Source organism: Suncus etruscus, chromosome 10, assembly GCF_024139225.1.
Source record: "Suncus etruscus isolate mSunEtr1 chromosome 10, mSunEtr1.pri.cur, whole genome shotgun sequence".
NCBI lineage: Eukaryota > Metazoa > Chordata > Mammalia > Eulipotyphla > Soricidae > Suncus > Suncus etruscus.
The window spans coordinates 32,640,800-32,656,887 of record NC_064857.1 but is presented as its reverse complement, the minus strand read 5'-3'; positions in this window follow the sequence as shown (position 1 = coordinate 32,656,887).

Sequence of the window (16,088 nt, the reverse complement as noted above, 5' to 3'; positions counted from 1 at the left end):
TTATGTGTTAAAGACTTGAGTTTTAACTTCTCAATCTAGAATTCAAGTAATTTCATTTAATGATAAGTTTACTTGTTCACTTTTGTATAATAGTACTCAAAGGGACTCAGTTTCACTCAAATGAATTCGGTTATTCCTCTCATCTATAAAGGTGATTTTAATCTTCACTTGCTCCAAAAGCAGAACTTTTTAAATTCTCTAACCATATTTTCTCTAATTTCTTAAAATAGGAATACATTTCTCTCTCTGCTTTTTCCTGATTACTTCAATATAGAGTGTGATCATAATTGCAGTTTAGTCTGGATAAGGGTTCTATTTTTCAAGCCATATTTAGTTTACACAGGCCTCATCATTTACTGCATGATCATGAAGAAGCAATAACATTTTTTCCTTCTGTTTTGTTCTCTTATTTACTACGGTGATGCACACTTTGGAGTTTGGTGATTATATGTCTAACCATGTCTTAAACAATTAGTCATAGTGTTAACCAGTACTCACACATCAGCTCCCGTTACCTTCATATTCAGGCTCAAGAGCAGATTTGACCTGCAATTTTATTTATGGTGTTTATACATATTGTGGTTGTAGTGATCACTGGAGAATGTACTCCTTTCAATTGTGTTGCTGATACACACCTAGATATGCTGCAGCTAACCTCACCTTTGGCACCAGAGATCAAATATATAATATTTGATTATATAGAAGATATAGAAGAGCAAAAAGAGTCAAATGGTCAGACTTCTAGAATCATACTTAGTATATGTAGAGGCACCAGGTAAAGAGCTCATGACTGCATACTACTATGTCAAGCATTCTAATTCACTGAGAAATCACCGTGTTGTCAATGGAATGTTTAATTGAAATTCTTTTTTTTTTTTTTTTTTTTGGTTTTTGGGCCACACCCGGTAATGCTCAGGGGTTACTCCTGGATATGCACTCAGAAATGGTTCCTGGCTTGGGGGACCATATGGGATGCCCAGGGAATCTAACCACAGTCAGTCCTAGGCTAGCCTTACTGCTATGCACAGCTCTGGCCCATGAAATTCATTTTATATAATGTGAATAAATTAAAAAAAATCTTCTGAGATAGACTATGACTTAACAAAATTTTCATGTAAAATATTTAACCAAACACCTCCTAGAATTTGACATAGAATAGTCTGATTTTTTTCTTGGCTGTTTTAAATGGTAGTTTCTTCACATAGATTATAATTTCTTATTGAACAATGACAAATTCTTGATCTTGTATTATAATATTGATATTGCTGAGCATGGGTTAAACAGAGTGGTATAAAAAGAAGTTAAAAAGGCAAATTAAGGGACAAAAAGTGAAAAGGGTGATGAAGAATTGGATTAGAAGTGATAAAAGGTTATTATGTACCTAAAATATTATTGTCAACAATATGTAAGCCACTATGATCAAAATAAAAATTATAAAAAAAATAAAAAAAATATTCACCCAACTGGGATGATTTCAGATTAAAGAAAAAAAGAAGTGATAAAAGGACAGTGGTCTTGGGTGCTTTATTAGTCTATAGAGAGAAACTTTATTAAACCATAAATTTAATATTGTTGTGAACATTTTAGGTCACAACAATATTAATTAAGTCATTATTTAAGTGTGATAAATCTATGACCTCAATTTACAAAATGGAGATTATTGAGCTCAGATGAGGGATGGGAGAACAATGATGCAGGCAATGATTTAGATGTAATATTAGTATATTAAAGTAGGATACTGGGCACCTTGGTGATGATGAGACATGGTAGTTGTACACAGAGATATCATAATGTTATTTTTATTGTAAAATGTTATCTAATATCTATTAATAAATAGAAATAATAATTTGAAATAAAATGCAGTAAATAAAAAGAATTTCCTGTGAATTTCATTTTTATAATCTGGCTTACATTAAATAATCACAGACCTATATTCTTACTAACTACTCTTACTTTCATATTATTTCCAACTTAACTGGAGAATAACTTGAAGTTAATGTTAAAAAATACAACTTTGATATATTTGGTGTCTATATGGAGCTTTAGTTGAGGCTTTCTTTGCTTTAAATTTATTTCTTAGATATCAAGAGCAAAGAAATACTCTCAAATATTAATGAAGTTTTAATATTGTTTAAAAAGAACTTAAACCCAACTGCAATTGTATTTGGAATCAGGTGTTTAAATAAAGATATTAATTAAAAAAAAAAAAAGAAAGTCAGGGTAGAGAAGATCCAAGGAAGCAGGTCATGAGTGCAAGTGGTGGAGATTAAATGGGAGGAAATGAACCAGAGGATAGTAAAACTGATATGGGCTATTTATTATATTTTTTAGAGGGCATACGAAGAATGATAATGATTTAAATTCTGGAAAAAGATAAAACTGGTTCAATATGAATATGTTTTGTAAAAAATTAATTATTACAGTTTAGATCACGTGATTATAATAGTTGAAAAATCTATGGTTTAAATGTATAGTTACCAAACTTTACCACAACCAAAGTGCCTAGAATTCTCCTCTAATGTCCCTACATGATTGCTAGTCCATCAAGGGATGTAAATTCTTAGAAATGTAAAGTTGACATTTAGGAAGAAGAACGGAGACATTAGAGTCATGGATATAGTAATTATAGGAGACACTTGTACTGGTATATGAATTATTTGTATTTGGAAGGTATTGGAAGCCAGAGGTATGCATGGGTCACCCAAGAATAGATAATGTTGTAAACCATAAAATGAGCCAGGACCAAACAAGTATTAAAAACTTTCTAACATTCTGTGTAAAAGATTTGTTTGTAAAGGGAGTAGAAATGTGAGCAGGTACATTGGTGGCGGGAAATATGCACTGGTGAAGGAATGGCTGTTGGACATTGTGTGAGAAAAACTTGATCATAAACAACTTTGTAACTGTGCTTCTCATGGTGATTCAGCTAAATATTTGTTAAAAAATAAAAAGCTATGAATAAAAAGAAGAAAATTTTTTATCTATCTAGAAATTTCCCTTAATACTCCTTTAATCAATAGACCTCAACTCAACATTTCCTTTTACAATCAACAATTTGATTTTTATCAGAATTACTTTGCCTATTCTAGAGATTTATATAATTAATTAAATCATTTGTAATCATAATCTTGTAATTTTTATTCTCAACATATTGTCTGTTTTGCATGTTAATAGTTTACTCCCTTTCTTACTGAATAAAATGGCATTTTATTTAAAAATAAAACAGAAAGGCTTTTACTATTTACAATAGCAACAATATGGAAAGAATCTTAGTGTCTGAAAACAGATCAGTGGATAAAGAAACTGTGGTATATCTATGCAGTAGAATACTACACAGTTTCACAGTCCAAGAAAAGTGGTTATTTGAGGATAAAGCATTCAAAATGTTGATTATCAAGAAAAGTATTTGAAATGATGTTATTGTTCTGAGTAAAGTCATTCAGAAAAAAAGGTTTAGAAACGTAATAAACTTCCTCATATGTAGAGACATATGTAAAGATATGGGTGTAGTGCCAGAATTATGTGTAGGGGAAACCATTGTTTGCAATATTGTAAATCAGAACATCAATCAATTTTAAAAAGGTAATTAAGTTCTTTAAAAATTCTTATTTAATTTTTTTAAATTAAATCACTCATGAATTTCATAGCTACAAAGATATTTATGATTGAGTTTTTGATGTAAAATGTTCCAACAATTATACCTTCACATGTGTCCAATATTTTATATATTATATTTTGTGAACTGAAGCTAATAGAAGTAGTAAGTTTGGATGGAAGAATAGTGCTGATGATTTGAAGAAAATAAAACAAATATTGATGAATTTAAAGAAGAAAAGTGGGTGCAGAACAATTCGTGATTTAAGTTGTGACTATTAAATAGATAAACTGAGACGCAAAAGAGTGATACAAAAGAACTGAGAGAACTATATATGTGTGTGTGAATATATATATATGTATATATATGTACAGTTAATTTTGTTAAGAGAGCTGAAGACATAAAATAGAATAAAAATAGCTCTTAAACAAATGAGGCTGGGAAAACTGGATAACTATATGTAAGAAATTAAAGCTCCATCCAATCTCACACTTATCATAAAAGTCAATTCAAAGTGGATCACAGATCTAAATATTTGACCAAAAACTACAAAATATATTCAGGAAAATATACGCAGAATGCTCCAAGATTGAATCTAAAAGGTATCTTTAGTGATCTGATATCATTGACAAAGACAACAACAATAGTAAAAAAAAAAAAGAATCTAAATATTTCTGCTTTGCAAAAAATATATGGGATGATTAGCCAAATTCATATTGAAAAAAAAATCTCATTACCTAATTTGAAGTTATGCTACAAAGACATAGTGATTGAAACAGCGTAGTATTGGAACAAAGACAGAATTTTAGATCAATGGATTAAAATAGAATAACCAGTGACTAACTTCTATGTAAATGAACAATTAATCTTTGACAAATAATCCAGAAACTTGAAATGAAATAAAAACACTCTCTTCAACAAATGGTGTTGGAACAATTGGATAACCAGGAATAATAAACTAAAGATTAAGCCATATTTCACACCTTACACCAAAAATCAATTCAAAGTGAATAAAAGACCTTGAGATTAAATCCAAATCTGTGAATTGATAATTGTGAATTGATAAAATTCATAAGAAATAGGCAGTACTCTCCAAGAATTAGACATCAAAGAAGTCTTTGGGATTTCCTGAAGCTCTCCTCAGAAGGCTAGCAAGAGCCCCCCAAAAAAACTGTCTCCTGGAACTGCAAAGATTGAGAGGCCAAGAAAGACTGAGTGAGTAAGGACTGGCTTTGGGGGTCGCCAGGCAGAGAGCTGATTCCTTGTCTCTGGAGGTTCTGCCCTGCTGTGCCCTGATGACTCTGAGAAGCTGAAGGGACCTGATGGCTTTGCTTGTGTCTCTTTTCTGATTTCCTGAAGCTCTCCTCAGAGGGCTAGCAAGCCCCCCCCCCAAAAAAAAACTATATTCTAGAGGCCTCAGAAGAACATGGCCACTCTGCATTGTAGCCACGCACTCTTTCTAACCAATGAACCCCACCACAACACGCAGAAAAAAAAAATCACACTACAAGTGTGACAATGGGGAAACCTCTCAGGCAAACACCATGCACAGAGAATGAAGATGATAGCTCTGATGACCCAAAATATTCCAACCATCTGATTAATCTCTCAGATAAGGTGTTTAGAATAAAAAATATGAAAGATGTTCATAGAACTCAAAGAAAGCATAGATCACTTTGAATAGACCACAAAGACAGAAATCCGAAAACTCCAAACTGAAATAACAAATCTGAAAAACATGGTAGCTGAACTGAAAAACTCAGTGGATGGCCTCTCCACCAGGGTAACAGCAGCTGAGGACAGAATCAATAAACTGGAAGATAAAATGCAGAACAACTCCATACAGCAGAAAAAATTGGAAAAGAACCTTAAGACAAACGATCAGGCAAGGAAAGAGCACTCAAGGAATGTGAACAGATGAAAATAGAAGTCTTTAATAAACTCAACAGAAACAAATAAGATTCATTGGAGTCCCAGAGGCCCAGGAAGGAGATCCCCAGGAAGAATCAACAGTCAAGACATCATCACAGAGATACTCCCAGAGCTAAAAACTACATGCAATCAAATCCTGCATGCCTGAAGAGTACCAGCTAAAAGAGACCCGAAGAAAAACACCCCCAAACACATCCTTGTTACAATGACAAACCCTACAGATAGAGATAGAATACTGAAAGCAGCAAGATCAAAAAGGGAAATTACATTCAAAGGAACATCTTTAAGACTTACAGCAGATATGTCACAAGAAATCCTCAAAGCCAAAAGACAGAGGTGGAATATTGTGACAAAACTGAATGAAATGGATGCCTCAACTAGAATACTGCACCCAGCCCAACTCATGTTCAGGTTTGAAGGATGGATACAGAGCTTCATGGATAAGCAACAGCTCAGAAACTTCACAGATGCAAAACCAGCCTTAAAGAAAATAAAATGAAAGGTCTACTTTAAGACAAGACAGACCAACAAACAGAAAACTTATCCACAAAGAGGACATTAAATCCTATGACAATCATTTCCCTCAATGTCAATGGACTGAATGCACCAATTAAAAGACACAGAGTGGCAAAATGGGTAAAAAAGATGAACCCAACCTTCTGCTGCCTACAAGAAAGAGTCAGCACAAACATAGACTCAAAATCGAAGCAGGAGAAAAATCATCCAAGTTAACAATGTCCTTAAAAAAGCTGGGGTAGCCATAGTAATATCTGATGACACCAACTTTAGACTCAGAAAAGTTGTAAGGGACAAAGATGGACACTTTGTACTAATCAAGGGATTTGTGCATCAGGAAGAAATAAGACTCCTAAACATATATGCACCCAATTAGAGACCAAGAAATTAACTAATACAGTTATTGAAAAAATTGAAAGAGGACATCAATAATAACACAATAATTGTGGGAGACCTCAACACATCCCTATCAACACTTGATGGGTCAACCAGACTGAAACCCAACAAAAATATACTAGCCCTGAAAAGAGAAATGGAAGTAAGAGGACTAGTAGATATATATAGGGCACTCCATCCCAAAAAATCTGGATACACAATCTTCTCCAATGTACATGGGTCATTCTCCAGGATAGATCACATGCTGGCACATAAACATACCTCCATAAAATCAAGAGGATAGAAATTTTTCAGGCTACCTTTGCTGACCACAAGGCTCTGAAATTGGATGTGAACTGCAAAGGGACACAGAAGAAAAACTTTAACAATTGGAAATTAAACAGCCTGCTACTGAACAACCAGTGGGTCCAAGATAAAATCAAAGAGGAAATCAAAACGTTCCTGGAAACAAATGATAATGAAGAGACAAACTATTAGAATCTATGGGACACAGCAAAGCGGTCCTGAGAGGAAAATTTGTAGCTTTACAAGCACACATCAGGAAGGAAGAAGGGACATACCTGAATAGCTAAATGATGCAGCTTAATAAATTAGAAAATGACAAAGAACAACAACAAAAAAATATGGAGACAGAAGGAAATAACAAAACTGAGAGCAGAAATCAATGAAGTGGAAACCCAAAAAACAATCCGAAAGATTAAAGAAAGCAGAAGTTGGTTTTTGGAAAAAATAAACAGGATTGATAGACTATTGGAAAAACTAACAAAGAAAGAGAGAAAGAGAAACCGATAATCTGTATTAGAAATAAAAAGGGGGAGATCATTACAGATATTGCAGAGATCCAAAGGGTAATCAGAGACTACTTTGAGAAACTCTATGCTACTAAACATAAGAACCTAGAAGAAATAGATAAATATTTTTTTATTTAAACACCTTGATTACATACATGATTGTGTTTGGGTTTCAGTCATGTAAAGAACACCCCCCATCACCAGTGCAACATTCCCATCACCAATGTCCCAAGTTTCCCTCCTCCCCACCTGATCCCCACCTGTACTCTAAACAGGCTCTCCATTTCCCTCATACATTCTCATTATTAGGACAGTTCAAAATGTAGTTATTTCTCTAACTAAACTCATCACTATTTGTGGTGAGCTTCCTGAGGTGAGCTGGAACTTCCAGCTCTTTTCTCTTTTGTGTCTGAAAATTATTATTGCAAGAATGTCTTTCATTTTTCTTAAAACCCATAGATGAGTGAGACCATTCTGTGTTTTTCTCTCTCTCTCTGACTTATTTCACTCAGCATAATAGATTCCGTGTACAACCCAGATGCCTTTCAACAAACGAATGGCTAAAGAAACTGTGGTACATATACACAATGGAATATTATGCAGCTGTCAGGAGAGATGAAGTTATGAAATTTTCCTATACATGGATGTACACAGAAATGGATAAATTCTTGGACTCTTATAACCTTCCACAGTTAAGTAAGGAGGATGCAGCATAATTAAACACCTTTATCACTATTGAGGAAATTGAAACGGTAATCAAATGTCTGCCTAAAAAGAAAAGCTCAGTCCCAGTTAGATTCACTAATAAATTCTTTCAAACCTTTCAAGAAGAACTACTACCAATCCTAGCCAGATGCTCTTTCATAAAAACTCCCAAACAGCTTTTATGAAGCCAACATCACCTTGATACCAAAACCAGACAGAGATGCTGGCAAAAAAGAAAATTACAGACCAATATCACTGATGAATGCAGATGCAAAGATCCTCAACAAAATCCTGGCAAATAGGATCCAATGCATCATCAAGATCATTCACTATGATAAAGGAGGTTTCATCCCATGAATGAAAGGGTGGTTTAACATCCATAAATCTATCAACATAATAGAAAACATCAAGAACAAGAAAAATAAAAATCACATGATCATATCAATGGATGCAGAGAAAGCATTTGATATGGTCCAACACCCATTCTTGATCACGACTCTCAGCAAGATGGGAATGAAAGGACCCTTTCTCAATATAGTTAAGGCCATCTACCACAAGCCAATGACGAATATTATCCTCAATGGAGAAAAACTAAAAGCCTTTTCTCTGAATTCAGGTACAAGACAAGGCTGTCCGTTCTCACCACTCCTCTTCAACATAGTATTGGAAGTCCTTGCTATAGTGATTAAGCAAGAAAAGGATATCAAGGAAATCCAGATAGAAAAGGAAGATGTCAAGCTCTCGCTGTTTGCAGATGACATGATACTCTACTTAGAAAACTCTAAAGACTCTGCCAAAACTCTTCTAGAAACAATCGATTCATATAGCAAGGTGGCAGGCTACAAAATTAACACACAGAAGTCAATGGCCTTTTTATACACCAATAATGAGAGGGAAGAGATGGACTTTAAGAAGGCAATCCCATTCACATTAGTGCCACACAAACTCAAATATCTTGGAGTCAACTTGACCAAAGACCTGAAGGACCTATACAAAGAAAACTATAAAGCCCTGCTTCAAGAAATAAGAGAGGACACACGGAAATGAAAACACATACCCTGCTCATGGATTGACAGTATTAACATAATTAAAATGGCAATACTCCCCGAAGTATTATACAGATTTAATGCTATCCCTCTAAAGGTACCCACGACATTCTTCAAAGAAGTGGATCAAACACTTTTGAAATTTATTTGGAACAATAAACACCCTCGAATAGTTAAAGCACTCGTAGGGAAAAGGAATATGGGATGCATTACTTTCCCCAACTTTAAACTGTATTACAAAACAATAGTTATCAAAAGAGCATGGCATTGTATAAAGACAGACCATCAGATCAGTGGAATAGACTTGAGTACTCAGAGAATGTTCCTCAGACATACAAGCACCTAGTTTTTGACAAAGAAGCAAGAAATCCTAAGTGGAGCAGAAAAAGCTCCTTTAATAAGTGGTGTTGGCAGAACTGGTTAGCCACTTGCAAAAAAAGCGAACATAGACCCCCAGCTAACATAATGTTCAAAGGTAAAATCCAAATGGATTAAAGACCTTGATATATACCTATACCATTAGGTATATAGAACAACACGTAGGAAAAACACTGCATGACTTTGAGGCTATAGGCATCTTTAAGGAGAAAACTGCACTTTCCAAACAAGTGGAAGCAGAGATAAACAAATGGGAAGACATTAAGCTGAGAAGCTTCTGCACCTCAAAAGAAATAGTACCCAGGATACAAGAGCCACCCACTGTGTGGGAGAAACTATTCACCCAATACCCATCAGATAAAGGGCTAATATCCAAAATATATAGGGCACTGACTACAAGAAAAAACCATCTAACATCATTAAAAAATGAAGAGAAGAAATGGACAGTCACTTTGATAATACAGAAGTACAAATGGCCAAAAGGCACATGAAAAGATGCTCCACATCACTAATCATCAGGGAGATTCAAATCAAGACACATATGAGATACCATATCACACCACAGAGATTGGCACACATCACAAAGAATGAGAACAATCAGTGATGTCGGGGATGTGGAGTGAAAGAAACACTTATCCACTGCTGGTGTGAATGCTGCCTAGTCTAATCTTTATGTAAAGCAATATGGAGACTCCGCCAAAAACTAAAAATTGAGATTCCATACTATCCAGCTATACCAATCCTAGGAATATACCCTAGGAACACAAGAATACAATATAAAAATACCTTCCTCACACCTATATTCATTGCATACTATTCACAATAGCCAGACTCTATAAATAACCAAGATGTCCTTCAACAGATGAATGGCTAAAGAAACTGTGGTACATATACACAATGGAATATTATGCAGCTGTCAGGAGAGATGAAGTCATGAAATTTTGCTATACATGGATGTACATGGAATCTATTATGCTGAGTGAAATAAGTTGGAGGGAGAGAGATAGACACAGAATAGTCTCACTCATCTATGGGTTTTTAAAAATAATAAAAGAATTTTTGCAACAATCCTCAAAGACCAAGAGAGGAGGGCTAGAAGTTCCAGCTCACTTCATGAAGAGTGGTGAGTGCAGTTATAGAAATAACTACACAGAGAACTACCATAACCATGTGAATGAATGAGGGAACTGGAAAGCCTGTCAGAAGTACAGGTGGGGGTGGGGTGGGGTGGAGGGAGATTTGGGACATTGGTGGTGGGAATGTTGCACTGGTGAAGGGGGTGGTCTTTACATGACTGAAACCTAACCACAGTCATGCTTGTAATCAAGGTGTTTAAATAAAGATATTATTAAAAAAAGAACATTAAAAGTATTTGTTTTAAACCGTAAAAAAAAGAAGATAAAAATAAAATTAAATAGAAAGAGGGAAAAAGAAGTCTTTGATGATAGGATGCAAATGGCAAGGACTATAGAATCAAATCTGAATAAAGGGAAGTACATCAAACTCAAGTTTTCTTTCTTTGTTCCTCGTTCTTCCTTCCTTCCTTCCTTCCTTCCTTCCTTCCTTCCTTCCTTCCTTCCTTCCTTCCTTCCTTCCTTCTTTCTTCTTTCTTTCTTTCTTTCTTTCTTTCTTTCTTTCTTTCTTTCTTTCTTTCTTTCTTTCTTTCTTTCTCTCTCTCTCTCTCTCTCTTTCTTTCTTTCTTTCTCTTTCTTTCTTTCTTTCTTTCTTTCTTTCTTTCTTTCTTTCTTTCTTCTTTCTTTCTTCTTTCTCTTCTTTCTCTCTTCTCTCTTTCTCTCTCTCTCTCTTTCTCACTCTCTCTCTCTCTCTCTTTTCTTTCTTTCTCTCTCTTCTCTCTTTCTCTCTCTCTTTTCTTTCTTTTTTCTTTCTTTTTTCTTTCTTTCTTTCTTTCTTTCTTTCTTTCTTTCTTTCTTTCTTTCTTTCTTTCTTTCTTTCTTTCTTTCTTTTCTTTCTTTCTTTCTTTCTTTCTTTCTTTCTTTCTTTTCTTCTCTTTCTTTCTTTTTCTTCTTTCTTTTTCTTTCTTTCTTTCTTTCTTTCTTCTTCTCTTCTTTCTTTCTTTCTTTCTTTCTTTCTTTCTTTCTTTCTTTCTTTCTTTTCTTTCTTTCTTTCTTTCTTTCTTTCTTTCTTTCTTTCTTTCTTTCTTTCTTTCTTTTTTGGGCCACACCCTGTGACGCTCAGGGGTTACTCCTGGCTATGCGCTCAGAAGTTGCTCCTGGCTTCTTGGGGGACCATATGGGACGCCGGGGGATCGAACCGTGGTCCGTCCTAGGCTAGCGCAGACAAGGCAGGCACCTTACCTCCAGCGCCACCGCCCGGCCCTTCTTTTTTCTTTCTTTCTTTCTTTCTTTCTTTCTTTCTTTCTTTCTTTCTTTCTTTCTTTCTTTCTTTCTTTCTTTCTTTCTTTCTTTCTTCTTTCTTTCTTTCTTCTTTCTTTCTTTCTTTCTTTCTTTCTTTCTTTCTTTCTTTCTTTCTTTCTTTCTTTCTTTCTTTCTTTCTTTCTTTCTTCCTTCCTTCCTTCCTTCCTTCCTTCCTTCCTTCCTTCCTTCCTTCCTTCCTTCCTTCCTTCCTTCCTTCCTTCCTTCCTTCCTTCCTTCCTTCCTTCCTTCCTTCCTTCCTTCCTTCCTTCCTTTCTTTCTTTCCTCTTTTTTCTGCCACAACCGGTGATGCTAGGGGGTTATTCCTGGCTATGCACTCAGATATTGCTCCTGGCTTGGGGGACCATATGGGACACCAGGGGATTGAACAGCAGTCTGTCCTAATTTAGCATGTGCAAGGCAGATGCCTTGTGGTTTGTGCCACCACTGCGGCACCTAAAAAGTTGCTTTATGAAAAAAACCACATGGGCTAAAATTAGATAATAGGGAACTTAATGCGGGAATTTTTTCCCATGCTACATATTAGAGGTGTTTTTTTTTTTGTTTGTTTGTTTTTGGGCCACACCCGGCGATGCTCAGGGGTTACTCCTGGCTGTCTGCTCAGAAATAGCTCCTGGCAGGCACGGGGGACCATATGGGACACCGGGATTCGAACCAACCACCTTTGGTCCTGGATTGGCTGCTTGCAAGGCAAACGCCACTGTGCTATCTCTCCTGGCCCTATATTAGATTTTTAATATCTAGGAGATACAAAGTACTCATAAAGGATAACTTCACAAAATCTAAAGCCTCATCAAAAAATGGGGAGAGGAAATGAACAGACACTTCTCTGAGGAAGACCAACAGATAGCCAATAGACATATGAAAAATACTCATCATCACTTATCATGAAGAAAATCCAAATCAAGACAACAATGAGATATTATCTTTGCCTAGTGAGGATGGCACATATAAAATATATTGGGAACAATCTGTATTGGTGGGGCTGTGTTGGTGATAAAGAAACTCTCATCCACTGCTTGTGGTAAAACTTCCTGGTCCAACCCCTATGAAAAACAATATGAATCATTCTCAGTAAACTCAAAATTAAGAGGTCATGGGACCCAGAATCACAATTTTGTGTATCTATCCCCAGGACGGTAAAATATTCATTGAAAAGAATATCCACACTGCTATTCATTGCAGCACTCAGTACAATAGCTAAGACTTGGGGACTCAGTTTGAATGTTCAATAACAGATGAGTGGCTCATGAAAATGTAATACACAAATGCAATAGAATACTACATAGCTATAAGGAATGATGCAGTCCTGCAATTTGCAGCAACATGGATAAAACTGGAAGATATTATGTTCAATGAAGTAAGCAAGCAAGAAGAAAAACAGAATGATATCACTTATATTTAACAGTTAGAATAAATGCATGAAGACATACATTCTAAATTGGAGTTGTCTTGAACACCCTGGCCTCAGAGTATAGTGAGGAAAAGGAAAGAAACTGAGTGGAAGAAAAGAAACACAAATAGGAAAGGATGGAGGATAGGGGCCAAGTGGTCTCAGGCACATTAGTGGAGATAAAGAGGACAAAACAAAATATATAAATATATAAGCCAAAGTCAACTAAATATATAAGTCAAATATATAAGTATATTACCAGTTTAGAAATTCCTTCCAGACTATCTCCACTCCATCTCATCCTCTCCCTGAAGAGGTTTAAATGCTCTAATATTTTAAAGCTCCATACATTCACTTATTTACTTACTATTTATTTATTGCTTCTGGATTGATTCTGCTTCCATCTGTACCTTGCTTGGTGATATGGGAGAATGGTATAGCTATAACTTGCTTGTATGGCAGATTCTTTCAAGATTTAGGCAAATGTTAACTTCTCTGAGAGCTTTTTATAGCAGGTTCTTCCCAGAGCCTCTGTGGCCCAGGCAGAACTGACATTGTTTCTTTGATATTTCCACTGCCCCAATTCCCAAATTCCTTGCAGTGGATGCTTTAATACTATTGTGTATCCACTCCTCTGAGGGTTCTTTACAAAAAAAAAAAAAACAAAAAAAACAAACTTATTTTATCCGCATATCTTTTTTTGGGGTGGGCACAACTGGCAGCAGTCAGGGAATACTCATAGCTTTGCACTCAGAAATAGCACCTGGCAGGCTTGGGGGACCATATGGGATGTCAGGGATCGAGCCCAGGTTGGCGAGTGCAAGGCAAACACCTTTACCCCCTTGTTATCACTCTGGCCCATCATCTCTACATATCTTGTATTTAGTACACTGTGTGATACCTTTATGGTAGAAGCTCAATCACTATAAATTAATAAATGTGAATAGAAAAATATAAAAGTACCATATGTAAAAATTGCATTTTGCATTTAGAGTTATAAAGTTTTAACTAAAGTAGGTATAGAAAGAAAAATATGTGTGATGAGTGGCAGAATTTTGTAGGGAGGAGTTTTTATTATTTAGAATACTAGCTATCTCTGATATGTTTATTTATTACTTTTATATAAACAATTTAGAATTTTATGTTATTGATCATAGTATCAGTGTTCCAGTATGCCCTAAAAATACTCTGAATTTTTTGAAAATACTAAAATTTATTATGTCAGAAAACCATAAATGCTTCATAGGAGTGTACATGCATAGAGATAATTGTGATAGAATAGGGGCTCAATTGATTAATTATTAGGTTTCTGTTTAAAATTTAAGAAACTCAGACACTCTCAGACACTTATATGATTTTGTGATATTAGAGAAAATATATCAAAGAACATTTTATGTATGTAAAATATCTTTTTATTCATGTACATATCTTTATTATTTTACTGACTCATTAAATAAACTTTTCCTAGCATACACTAAATGTTTTTGATAAAAAAAATTGGTGGTGGGGGGGCACAGCAGTGGCACAGTGGTAGGGCGTTTGCTTTGCACACACTAACCTAGGACTGACTCTGGTTTGATCCATCAGCATCCCTATGGTCCCCCAAGCCAGGAGAAATTTCTGAGCACATAGCCAGACATAACCCCTGAGCATCAAAAACCAAAAGAAAAAAAATAATAACAAAAAGATTGATGGAAGGATGACATTTAATTATTTTGGATTAATTAAATGATGCATCCAGAAATTTTTATTTACTTGTTATTGGGGCTTATAACTATCCCATATGCACTATCTGGGAGCCCCATCTCCAGCAGGAAGTATTAACCATTTAATGCCATTTATTGATGGCCTCAATACTTAAATTTATCATATATAATTCTACCTTTGGGTTTTGAATAAATCTTTTCCTTTCTTGAATTTTCTAATCATAGATTTCATGCATCTTTTAGGACTTGAATTATTAGTTTCTCAAGACTCCATAATCAAGTCTATCTTCAGGGGATAGCAGTGTCACAAAAATTTTAATGAGATCACAAATTAATAAGGCAATCAATTCTTCAATACCTAAAATTTAAAATATATGAGGGTACAATTTTTGTACTCATTTCCCTCCAAGTATCCCCATATGATATCTGTGATCATCCAAGTTGCCTTGTGAAAACATTTGTTGAATATATACAAAAATGACAGAATTGATAGGCTACTAGTTCTTACCATCTCACAACTTATACTTTTGCCTTTTTTTAACTTAAGAGCTTGACATCTTGTTATTCAGAGAAACTCTGGGAGACCAATTATTTTTCATAAGCTTTGTTTCATATTAGGGATTATAGTATAAAGATTTAGGCCCTGTGGCTTCCAGTAACAATTTGGTCTCTGTGTGGCAGTCTTCTCAGACAGATGAGAGAGTGATATACAAAATGAGAAAGGAGAAAGAGAATGAGAGGGAGAGAGAGTAATTGCCCTTCCTGATTCAGTCTAATGTTAGAGGAATAGAAAAAAAACAGTTTTGATTGTTAGGGTTGGGGAAAAAAAAAAAGAAAAAAAACAAGCTTTATATATATTTTTTTCAATTTTTTTTTTTCGGATCGCACCCTGTGATGCTCAGGGGGTTACTCCTGGCTATATGCTCAGAAATCACTCCTGGCTCTGGGTGACCATATGGGATGCTGGGGATCTAGTCTAAGTCTGTCCTGGATCTGCTGAGTGCAAGGCAAATGCCCTACCTCTGTGCTATCACTCCTACCCTAAAGATCAGCTTTTTATATAATGATAGCAATCTATTTTTCCTCCCTGGAGATAGAATCAGTTTGCTCATTCAAGATTAAAACAAGACTTTAAAAATAGTCTGTCTATCCAATACAAAGAGAATCAGGAGCAGAGAAAAAAACAAGGAACAATTCAGTATAGAAAAATGTCTTACAAACAGATCTCACATTTGGA